The sequence below is a fragment of the Zonotrichia leucophrys genome, chromosome 2 (genome assembly GCF_028769735.1).
Source record: "Zonotrichia leucophrys gambelii isolate GWCS_2022_RI chromosome 2, RI_Zleu_2.0, whole genome shotgun sequence".
Taxonomy (NCBI): Eukaryota; Metazoa; Chordata; class Aves; order Passeriformes; family Passerellidae; genus Zonotrichia; species Zonotrichia leucophrys.
Genome location: NC_088171.1, coordinates 148,064,576 through 148,077,006, shown reverse-complemented (window position 1 = coordinate 148,077,006; position 12,431 = coordinate 148,064,576). Strand labels below are relative to the sequence as shown.

Sequence of the window (12,431 nt, the reverse complement as noted above, 5' to 3'; positions counted from 1 at the left end):
CCAAACACCTGTCAGACCATGCTGTTGCCAAGTACTATTTGTATGGCATTTATGTGAGGTCTGAGGCATTTGTCAGAGGGAAAATCCCGCGCTTTTCCAGAAGGACAGGAGAGGTACTGGCCTTGCTTCTCCAGGTCATCACCTTAGTTATATCACCAAGTTAAAGCCAAAAGGATGCTTGTATTAGCATATATAAAATGTTGAGCATATCATTAGTGGCAAACCCCGAGATAATAGCAGATAATGTGGCTGAAAACCTAATTCATGTTGACATGAGGACTTGTGTAACTTTTGTACCCAGGAAACTCATGGTTCAAGCAGCAGCCTGGCATGTTCTGCCAGGCCTAAATAGCTCAGAATGATAGAGGATGCTTTTTTTTTTTTTTTTTTACAGAAACATGCATATGCAGCCAAGTTATTGTACACAGATATAAAAAAATATACCATAATGCATCTACAGGTGCCCATGTAAACCACTCTCAAGTGGATTTCCTGGAGAGGTGGGATTGACCTATTGCTGCTCTGTGTTGGATCTTAAATATCCATTGTTTGCTGTCATCTTTCAGCCCTTGGAGTTCTTAATCCCTTTCACCTTAGATGTAGTCTGTCATATTTCTGCTCATAAATCTGTGTCCCTTTACTGTGTGTTCATTCACTTTTGCAAATGCTTCTGTTGTTGGACATATGTCGACAAATATCCAATTCTGTAGTCTCATCACCATGAAAAGGAATGCTTTAGCTTTATTCTGGAGGTTATTCAAGTGGCTATCTGCTAAACCGGAAGGGCTGATTCTGGAAGGGTTATACCTCTCATCTCAAATCCCTATTGATTCAAGAGGAGCAGGGGCAGGAGGAGCAGCTGGAGAGCATTTCTGAGGACCATTCAAGCAAAAGGGGGTTTCAGTAACTCGATCAAAGTCAGAGAATTCATGTCTGACAAGGGAGGTTCTGTAGAGCATGAGGTCTGCATTCCTGGGGCACAGCCATCCACATCATGAGCCAGCCCTCCCAATGCCTCCATGCAAAATTAAACTGGGAGGCTCTCAAAAACTTCTGCCTTTGTCTTGCAAAGGACTGAGCAATATGCAGTGGTGCTGAGACACCCTTCCAGCATCCCAAAGGCCAAGAGCACTGAAAAGGTTCTGCAGGCAGGAAGGTGCTTGGAAATGTGATGACTTTAGGGGGAGTAAGACACAAATCTGTCAAACTTTGAGTGGTGTGGAGATGTTAGTGGGAAATTTTCACCCTTTCTTCTTTTATAAAACTGAAGGGAAGGCAAACCAAGCTACCTTTCTAGCAAGTTTAAAATTAACAAAATGAAGTTGCTTTTCATCCAGCAGGTATTGAAACACCTCTTTGCAGACTGTTCTGGATGTTAAAGTTTTGTGTTTGAAACAGTGCATATGAGTTAATTAGAGAGAGACATCTGTAAGCCTCTAGTGAGTACAAAGACATTTTCTTCTCCAGGATGTCAGTGGAGCTCTGCAAAATGTAATTGGTGACAGGACAGGTCTGAGAGGTCTCCCATGAGGAGAACTGAGGCAGATGGGCCAGGAGCTCACTGCACCTTTGTTTTGACTGCTGATAGCTATTCTTAGACTTTCGTATAACTCTTGAATATTCCTAACACCTTCGTTGCCCAGAAAGAGACAGAAATTTCTATAGTTTGCTCAGGGCTTAGACCAACACTATTCACAGCTGTTGAAGGAGAGCAGGAAGCATGCAAAGGTGTCATGACACAAGTGGATCAAATGATGACTACCATGATTTTTCCATAGGAAACTCATTAATCAGGAAAAAACTCTAAGCATGAGCACCCATCTTTTGCAGAGGTGGTGGATGAAGGTTTCATTATGTTTTGCACTGAGACTTCCCTCACTAATGAGTTTCCAAGAGTATCCAGGCTTTCCTTTTGTGCTTTATCTGTTTTCCTTCATGCTAATACTCACACAGGCAGCAATGAATATGAGAAACAACTTTAGTAGATAAAGTCTATATTCTCCTAGCATTTTTTTTCATGCTAATAACTCTGATAAAAATGCAGAAGGACTATTATAGTATTTCTAAGGAGAATAAAATCTCTGAAGTGTCTTGGCTTATAAGAGATGCAGTGACTGCAAGGCCAAGCATAGAAAGGAAAAGCAGGCAGATAGTTCAGGCTCTGGGCTAGACTGTGGGACATCCAGACTTGGAACTTGGCTCTAATGACCTTGAGCAGAGCAGCTATTTTTTGTTCCCCCAAAATTAAGCTGAAGAGCCTTTTTCCCTCCAGCTCTGTATCTTTTGCCCACTAGATGCTTCTAACAGAGGCTTTTCTTCACCTTCCCTTCTCTTCCAAATTGGAGTTATTGCCATTTTTAGGGCTTCTGGAAAAGCTGTGGAATTCTGCTCTGTTAGATACAGTGTCTCCACACACAGCCCTGTGCTCTGTCTGCCCAGAGGCAACTGAATATACCAAAGGCCTGACCGGAAAGCCCTGTTGCTTTTTTACCCCTGTGCTATGCTGTCAGCAGGACTTGCCAAATAAGCATGAGCTCTGTGCCTTTAGATCAGCATCCAGCAACCTGGGACACAAGAAAATGAGTGCAGCTCTGCCTGCAAAAAGTGGTGCAAGCTGATTCAATGGAGAAAGAGAGCTTTCATCTGTGTATTTTTAAGGGATGCATTTTGGGACCAGGAGGATGGTGTGTGTGATTTACTGGCAGGTAAAGCTCACACTGGCAGGTAAGGCTCAGGCTGGCAATGATAATTTAGATCCAAGGGCCAGAGGTGAAAGCTTGAAAACAGCTTCAGTACAAAGGAGGGGAAGCAACCAGCTTGAACATCTAATAGCAGGATGTGTTGTCTGAGCTCTTAAATGATGTGGGGCCTAAGCTCACATGAACCAAGAAATAGTCTTTATTCCTGCAACTTCCAAAAAAATATCACTTCAACAGAAATGTATGTCCTTTTCGTTGCTGAAATGGTGAGCCCAGCAGGGAAGATGCTCCAGTGAGGTTAAAGACCTTGTTTGGGCTGCTGTGGTGTTCAGGCAGTGTCACCAAGTCCCCAGATTCACCAATGCCACCCAGTTTACCCAGGTCTGGAGAGCTGAAGGGTTTCCCCAGAGATGCTAAGGCAGAAGCAGGCTGCAGGAACCTTGGTACATCAGCATCCATGCTGGCTCCTTCAGTGAGCACTTCTTGACAGTAACAAAATGGAAGAACATTGCCAAGTTTAGAGATAACATTGAGTTGAAATTTAAAGACAAAACAAAACCCCAATGCCCTGTCACTGATGTTCCCTGGAGACAGTGGCTATAGAAATGTTGCCTCCTCAGGGTTGAGTTCTCATGTTCTTAGTGCTCAGGTCTTCTTATTTTATTGCAGAATAATAAAACTGACCTGGTAAGGCAAAGTGAAAGCACAATCTGCAGGGATTTTTTTATATATATGTTTTGGGGTTTTTTTTAGTTTGTTGTGGTTTTTTTGGTGCTGGAACTGTTCTTTGGCTCAGGACCTATTCTTAGCCACTGAGTGCTGGTTAAGAGCACTTAACCTCTCAGTCCAGCACTTAAACATGTGTATAATATTACCTCATCTACTTCATAAGGCTGTCATGCAGTTCACTGGAGTTTTTAATATCTGTGATTTCTTCTCAGAATCCTCATATTAAAAGATGAGTTCTAGTAAAGTTACTATCTGCCTTCCTCAGTATGTTCTGAATCCTCCTGTGTATGTGGCCAGTTTTGGTCTGCATGCTGAGTATTTTTGTGTCCCCTTAACTGTAGTTAAAGCACATTCTGCAGAGCTAAATAACCATGGTTTGCTGGAGTTCTTTTTCTTAACCATAATTAGAGGGTTTTAGATAAATTCTGTGGGTTTCTGTGACCCAGAATAACAGCTGCAGATTGCAATAAACAACTCAAAGTCAGCTCGCATACTTATTGTGATTGTGACAGCTTAATTCTCAGCAGTGTAAGAGTGCTAGTAACTTGGTTCCCTTTTTTTTTTCCCCCTTACATAAACTTAGAAAACATGTCTTTCTTTTCAGTATTGCCCCCTGGCTGGCAGGTGCATTGCTGGTATGCAATGACATCTACTGGCAGCCAGAAGTTTGCAAAGTCTCCAGCGCTTGTTTCTTTAGAGAATTTCTCTGCCAAGATCCACTAGCAGTGAGCAGAGGAAGCATGTGAGAGAGATTTACCAGCTCCATGTTTCTTCTGAAAATAAACTGGGAAGGGGGGGCAGGGAAAAACCAGATTGTCTTGATTCTGTAATTGATAAATCTTGTTGGAGTGGAGGATGCTCCTGAGAGTGATATTGTAGTGGATAGGTATGGATTATCTGCCTGTTAGGTGGGAAATAAAACAGCTTTCCCAGCAGTCTGGAGCACACCCTCTGAAGTGCAGCTCTAAGCTCAATGAATCACAGAGAGCTGAAGCCTCACACAAAGCAAGCTGCTATCACTGGTCCATCAAAGGTACCCTAAGCATTCCCTGCCCTTCTCCCTGCTGGTTAATCTCTCTAGTTAAGCAGATGGGTTTTCCCCTTTCCACTGATCTAAGCTCTTGCTGAGCTGTTTCAGGTTTTGTGATGGCTGAGAAGGTGCAGGTGCCTTGGTCACGGCTTCCCTGAAGGGGCAGGTAAGGGCATCTGAGACAGGGCAGCACTTGATTTTATTCTGTTCTTGACTTGCCCAAGTGCAACTCTGGACACCTTTAATTTCCTCTTCTGGGTCTCCCACCCTTTTTCTTAAGCACTACCTTGAGATTTTGTGTCTCCCAAAGCCCACAAGGCCTCCTGTCTCTGACATTGGCAGGAAGACGGTGTTTTGGGTCTCAGGCTCCGCTGAGTACAAATGGACACATAGTACTAAGTGCCAGATGAGGAAAATGTGAGGATTTTTCATGACAAAAGTTTGCTTTCCTGTTGAAGCAGTGTATGGACCCTTAGTGGTTGTTATTTCAAGAATATCTGATACATTTGGTGTTGGGAGTAGGTTTGAGTCTCTGGAGACTGGGTTTTTTTCTGTCCTTGTCACTGGCTCCAAAGAGGATCTTGACCAGAGCTTTTCCCCTTCCCATACCTCAGTGTCCAAGTGAAATGGGAAGAAAGATCATGACCTTTGTCATAACCTCTGAGATGTAAAAAGACCCAGGGAGCAGCACCACTTCATAAAGAAATAGTATAAATAAAAAAAATAGTTTGGGTTGGAAGATACTTTAAAGATCATCGAGTTCCAACCCCTGTGTCTGGCTGAATCAAAGAGATTTATAGCTTTGGCAAAGGCTTGACTGAGCAGCCTCAGGTGTGTTTGGCAGTGAACAGCAGTGCATCACTGCAAGTTATAAGTAGGTGGTGATAAGACTTCAGGCAAAGGTTCTCTTCAGTTTGGGTGTGACATTTAAAGAGAGGTGTGGAGAGATGTTGCTCTAAAACAGCAGTGAGAAGAATGATCAGTGATTTGGCAAATTTAATCAGCAGGGAGAGATTTAAAGGTAGGGACTCTTCAAGGAGGAGAGGAATCATGGACTAGATGATGCAGTTAATCCTGAGGAAAAGCTTTGTACATATTTCAGGGAAGTACCAGAAGATAGACTGGTGGGGGTGAATGTGGAATATCAGTAGAAGAAGATGAATAAGAGCAGATCAACACCAGAGTTTGGAGTGCTCTGACACATTACTCCTCTGCCCTAACAAGCTCTTCTTGGAGCTACTGAAATTGTTAAGGGATATGTGATCTGAAGCATCAGAAACTTCCCAGAAGCAGAGGAAATGGATTTTATAGATTATTCTTGCAAGAGAAAGTATAAACCAGTATGTGTCAATTCATCCACAAGACTAGAACAATTTTCTGTGTACTTTTCATAGATGAAAGGACTTTAATTTATCAATGCCATGATACATGACTGGAATATTTTTCTGTTTCAATAAACACTTCCCTCTGGTACTTGGCAAGCTGTTTGTCTGGTCTTGAGTAATGTCAGGTGCTGGTAAGGAGCATCAGCTTGTGCTTCAAGGCAAAGATGTTTCTGGAGCAGAGTTATGTTTTTCATATTTTAAAGTTTCTAGGAAATGTGTCTTTAATTGAAGACCCTCTTGTCCCAACCATACAAATATGAAAAAAGGAACTTTTGGGATCTATTAGTCCTACTTCTGCAAACCCAACTCACTGTAGCCCAGTGTATTTGTCAGGTTATTCCTCTGTGCAGTGGGATTATAGTACTGATTGTTTCCAATTATATTTTACCTCCTATTCATTATGTTCAATCATAAATAGCTCTGCAAGCTCTTGACTGCTTCTTAATTTGAACGTTTCAGCAATTGTTGAACAGGAGTATTTCAAACAGAAGAGCTCCCTCTTGTACTCCTCTGTGCTCTCTGCTTTCTTTAGTTACATTCTCCACTTGGCTCAGCCTGGGCTGGAGATGAAGCAGAAGTTCAGGAGCTGCCAGGGGTGTCTGACCACCCAGCCCTCTCAGAGACTGCAAATAATATGAAGCTGATGGACAGGATTCCAGGCACCAGTGACAACTTTGAAGTCTTTAGGAAGTTTCTGTGTTATTCTGAACTCTACACTGACCTTGATGACTGTAGAGCTGTGCCACATGAGTGAGCTGTGATGCATCTTTTCTGCTGCAGTACCAAGCTTATAGGTGACCATGTGTCAAATTAGTTACAACCCAGCTGTTGCTTTACCTCTTTTAATGAAAATTTGGAGCATCAGGTTTCTTGAGAGAAAGACAGCTGTTGGAATCTCTGAAAAATGGGACATCTTTGCACTCTAGAAGAACTGTGATCATAAAATGGAGGGTCAGAAGGACCCTTCTGGTCTCATGGGGGGGCATTCATGACATTCATGATAAGATTCAAGGGGTTAGAGAGCTTTTGAAAATTAGTATCTCTAGAGAAAGTACCTTTTGGAGACAACTGAATTCTATGTAATGGATTAAATGAAATCTTTCATACATTTGAAACATAAAATTCACAAATAGTTATCATTTAAACAGTTGTTTGCACTAGGCTGGATTTCCTGATTGTCCTGCAGAACCTATGACTTCCTCTGACCCCTGTGCATCATGTCCACATTATCACTCTGTTTATTAAATCAGGATATCATATGAAGACCCAGATGAGAAGATTTCCTTAATTTCTTCCTTCTTCTTTACTTCAGCAAAGTCCAAGTTGAGATGAATGTCTTATTTTATGTGGAAGCAGAAGATCAGGCCAGCTTTGGTATCAAATTTGCCAAGATATTAACAGGGCTTTAGGGTTATCCAGCAAATACAATCCTGCATCTGGGGACTGGAGAATGGCAGTCATTTGTGCTGCCTGTCTGGTCAGCAGCTTTTGAAAATGGAGTTAGGTGACATATATCCACTGTAGCTTTGCCTCTGAGCTGATCTGCAGATCATCCCTGGCTTTTAATGAAGACCTGGTGTTTGCCCTGCCTCTCTAAAAAAAACCCTCAAAACCACCCCACCTCTAAATCTACAGTATATTTCAATAAAATATTTATTATGTCCTTGGTTGGTTCCCTTGAATAGAGAAACCCTGAAAAGAAAGATACAGCATTCTTCCAGACCTTGAGGTCTCTTGGAAATGCTCTAAGACATTTGAACCTGAAGACCCCACTCAGCATCTCTTCTATCCTCCCACTTCATGTGACTCATCAAACACTGCTAACAATCCAGTGTGTAACCATGGATCAGCAGCAGGACAGCTACCCATCATCTCCTCATTTATTCTTCATGAGCATCAAGCTGCCAAGGTAGATGCAGACCAAAGAGCCAGGAGAAATAATAAATTTATGGGTTAAGCACTGACCTGGGTCACAGGAAATCTAGAGTGAGTTTCTGTCTTTGCCCCAGACTCTGGGACCTTTGCCTGTCCTCTCCTGTGTTGTACCTCTGACTGATCACCCTTGTGAGGTGACAGTAATACTGCAGTTGCTGTAACCCCCTTCTCATTCCACAGGGATGCTGTGAAATTAATTAACAAAGGAGAGAGGGGGGTATTAATGGTGAAGTGCCACCACTCCACAGTTAAATTTTATTTCTGTTTCCATTTCATCATGCACAGTTTGTTCAGTTTCTCTTTAAATCTTAATATTTTTTCTCCTACTTTGGCTCTAGACTCCCAGTTTGTGCAGCTGCCAATACACTGAATGTGTGATTCATGGGGGTCTTCTTGGCAGATTTTTTGCAGGTCTTCCATTGACATTTTGTGACAGGGTTAGAAATTTTAATTTCATACCAGGATTAGAAAAATGGCACTTTTCTAATGAAAAAGTAGATGTAGACCAGTTTGGAAGATAAACAGAATGTATGGAATTGACCTTAGAATGATCTGTCTTCTGTTGTCTGGTCTGTGTGCTGAAGGAAGAGACCAGTGATTTATTTGAATTTGACTGGCAAATGAGAATCTAACCATGTGTTTTGGACTAACTTTTCCCCATTTTATTTTTTTGTTTAGCTTGCTCTATTTTCATTAACATAGGCCGCAACCCAGAGTTGCAAATAAAATATGTGATTATAGGCCACAGCTGTTCTCCAGTTAGAAGAAATATTTGTAAACTTGGCATCTGCTTGAGGAGCTGCAAATGGGGGAAAGAAAACCATTTAAATTTGAGTAGATTGATTAAAAACATCACTGAGGAATTTTTCCTTTATGTGCTTTATGTCTCTCTAGGAACTGGTAATACTGAATTGTTCTATCTCTACATCTCTCCTTATACCTGCAGATTCCTTCCTTCTCTGTTTTATGTCACTTCAGAAAAAAAATTATTAAGAGGTTGGATATGGCAAAATCTGTGCACTAGTTCCTCCCACTCTGATGAAATAAATCATCTAGCAATTAAGGTTATTTTTTCTGTAATTTCATCACTATCTGCACTCAGACATAGCAGGATCTACATAGGATCTTGTACTGGTTTTTGGCTGGGGTGAAGTTAATTTTCTTCATGGTGGCTGGTATGGGGCTGTATTTTGGATTTGTGTTGATAATACAGAGATGTTTTTGTTATTGCTGAGCAGGGCCCACACAGAGCCAAGGCCTCTTCTGCCTTTTGTATGGCCACATTGGGGAGGAAATTTGGGGTGTTGGGAACAGACACAGCCAGAACAGGTGACACAAACTGACCAAAGGGGAATTCCAGACCATGTGACATCAAGCTCAGTGTACAAAGTGAGGGAAGGGAGGGACATGTGCAGTGATGGTGTTTTTCTTCCCAAGTAAACATTACCTGTGATGGGGCCCTGCTCTCCTGGAGATGGCAGAACTCCTGCCTGCCCATGGGAAGCAGGGAAATTTCCCTTTGTTTTGATTTGGTTGTATGCTTAGCTTTTGCTTTCCCTATTAAACTGTCTTTATCTCCACCCATGAGTTTTCCAGCTTTTACCCTTCTGGTTCTCCCCCCAATCCCTCTTGTGGGAGAGTGAGTGAGCAGCTGTGTGGGGCTTGAATGCTAGCTGGGGTTACACCATGGCAAATGTGGATATAATTTGGTCACTGACCATAAACATAGGGTGTTCCATAAACTGTAGGGTAGTGGGGCTCACTGTAACACAAGTGAGGTGAATTTTTGCACAACCCACAACAAATTAAGGTACACGTGCATATGGTGAGTATGGAGGGATCACTAACCTGGAGCTGGCATGGTCTGGTAAATCCACAGGATGCTGGTGTACCAGGCAGACATCCTTCTTCAAATATAGAAATGGAATAATTCTGCTAATGCACACTAACAAAGGAACTCTCTGAGTGTGTCTGTCTTTACTCAGATCACCTTTTTTTTTTTTTGGCTGAAGCCAAGAGGAGTATTTTTATTCTTCATCACCCCAATATTCTGTCTGCAGCAGCTGAGAGCTGCCTGTGCTTTGAAATTCCTCATCATGTGGCACTTTCTTTGGTCCATTGAGACTGGAAATCCCATGTGCCCACATAAGCCCTGCTCTGAGAGTCCCTGAAAGAACAGAAGCAGTGGTTACCCCTTGCTTTGTATCCATTGTGGGGCTCTGAGTGCTTTCATTTAAAAGCAAATACAAAGAAATTCAAAATTCTACCATTTTTACTGAATTCCACAGTATTGTTTTCAGTATGGCTTAGAAAACCTTCCTAATTTTCTTTCTTGCAGAATTGTTATCAATTCTTTGAGGAATGAAGGATGGAGTTTTTAGAGTGACTTTTCTAGTGCTGTATCCTCAGAGCTTTCATTTTTTTAAGAACTAATTATCATAAGTATTTCATTTTTTAAGAACAAGCCAAGCTTGTTTGTTACTGCAAAATACCTCACAGGTACCACTACTTGCACATTCAAGCTTTTCTCCACAAAACTACTGACCAAAAAAGCAAAGGGCCACGCCATCTAAAGTGTAAAATATACAGAAAATAGAGGCTAAGCCAAAGGGAAGATGACTTGGAAGCTATAGTCAGTTCCTCACTTTATCAGTAGCCTCCTCTTTTCTAGACCTTCTCATTTCCCAAGTCCTTGTTACCTTCCTATTGTGGTCCTGGTGCTTCTCCATAAAAGGACAGCCTTGGAATTTCAGATATTCATAAAATAGATGGGTGACAATAGGATTGCATGGCATAAACAGCTACATGTGGTTTACATGTCACCACCTGATTCCCATTGTGTTGAAGCTGGGAGTGCAGCCAATCTGTGGGAATACAGAATTACTTTAATCCCTCTCAGTGGCACAACCAGGTTTGGCCTTTGTGCAAAGAATGTGATGCACTTTTATTCCCCAGGGCTCAATGCCAGCTGCCAGAGCCTTCTTGATGTCCCAGTGTGCTTCATCCCAGAGCATTTGTAGGGTGTCTGCCTGGCAGTTATTCCACTGCCCTGTGCTCTCTGCCTCTGCTCTTTTTCATATTTACACAATGCTTGCAATTTTAGATGGTCAAGCAAATGGAACAGGTTGCCCAGGGAAGTTAAGGAATCACTGTCCCTGGAAGTGTTGAAAAAACCATGCAGATGTGGTTTAGTGGTGGGCTTGGCCATGCTGAGTAAATGGCTGGACTCGACCTGGGAGGTCTTTTCCACCTTTAATGATTCTACTGGGGGTCAGCAGGACGGGCAGAAGTAGGAGCTCTTCCCACTCTGTATATTTCCAGTGGTGTTTCCCAGAGGACGTTAAAGCTGTCTCTAGAGTCTGGGTTCTGGGTAGGTTTCTCCTTGGAGAAAAACTGGAAAAGCTGATGGATACTCTCCTGTCCTGCTTGAATATCTCTGTGAACACCATGCTTCAAACTTATTGACTGCTCCTAGGATTAATTTGTTCAGCTTTGCCAAACAGCTGCTATTTCATGGCAGAAAAAAAAAAGGCAAGAGAAGAAGCTAATTAAGTGGACCTTACGCAAACTCCTTTTACTTTGCACAGGAAACACAAATTGTTCTCCTACCTGTGTGACATATTTTGCCATGGGACAACAGTTCCTTCGAGTTATATTGACCTCTTAGAGCAAATTATTTCCCAAAAAATAATGTTTTCTATTTGATGGGTTTTCTGTCTCATTAAAGAGCCATTCCAATAGAGCAGAGCTGATTTTTACCACCAGCTGCATTGCAAATTCTGGATTGCTTCGTGGAGGTTCAGTTAGTCAGAAATGGGATTATAAAGACTTTAATTTGTAGATACAGAACAGATAATTTTCACATACTATCTTTTGTTTACCTTTAAGTGCCAAACACACCTATAAATAAATAAGGCTGAATTTGACTCTTCCTATTGTCAAAATAGGGAACCTTGCCTGAGGAATACATCCTTCTAAGTCTGCTAGACTAGACTTATGGAGAAAAAGTCAGAAATAAGATTGCTAATGGTAGAATTTGGCCTGAATTTATCTACATATTTAGGTAGTCCTTATGTGTATGTAGACAACTTGGAAATATATGCATCAACTTCTTAGCCAATTTAATGCTCTTGCAAAAGGATTTTTTTTGTGCTAGTGAGTTACAAAAGCAGATGGGGAAAAAACTCCCAGTCTTTTGTCCTAATGAGAGTAGCTAGAGAGAAAAAAATTCCTACATTTGAATTTTTCCAAAATTTTTCATGTCAATGTCCATGCCATTTATTTCAGTTTAAAAAAAAATGGCATTGGGGACTTGGCATTGTAGTAAATTTGCCAGGCCAAACTTTAGGTTCTTATGCCTTGGAATATGGCAACAGGAGTGTGTCTCAAGGAAGAAATGCTTTGAATACATTTTTATGACAAGGGTAGTCTCTAATCTTTTTCTTAGAAAACTTTTGGTTCTGGATGGTAATTACAAAAAGGAAGGGAAGGAAAGCACTGGGATAGAAAACTGAAAGTGAACCTATTCAAATATGGGCAAGTGACAGGTGGCTGAGCACAGCATTGTTACAGTGAGGGTGAAAAGCTGGACTCAGTTCTCAAGAGATGACAACTGCACTGTCTAAAGAACACAGATATACCACAGAATGATAT

At 41.6% G+C, this 12,431-nt stretch overlaps 1 protein-coding gene across 1 annotated transcript in view; it reads left to right on the top strand.

The window, feature by feature from the left end:
• Positions 1–12,431, top strand: part of COL22A1 (collagen type XXII alpha 1 chain) — a 36,170-nt gene that overhangs the window by 19,244 nt on the left and 4,495 nt on the right. The window lies entirely within an intron of this gene.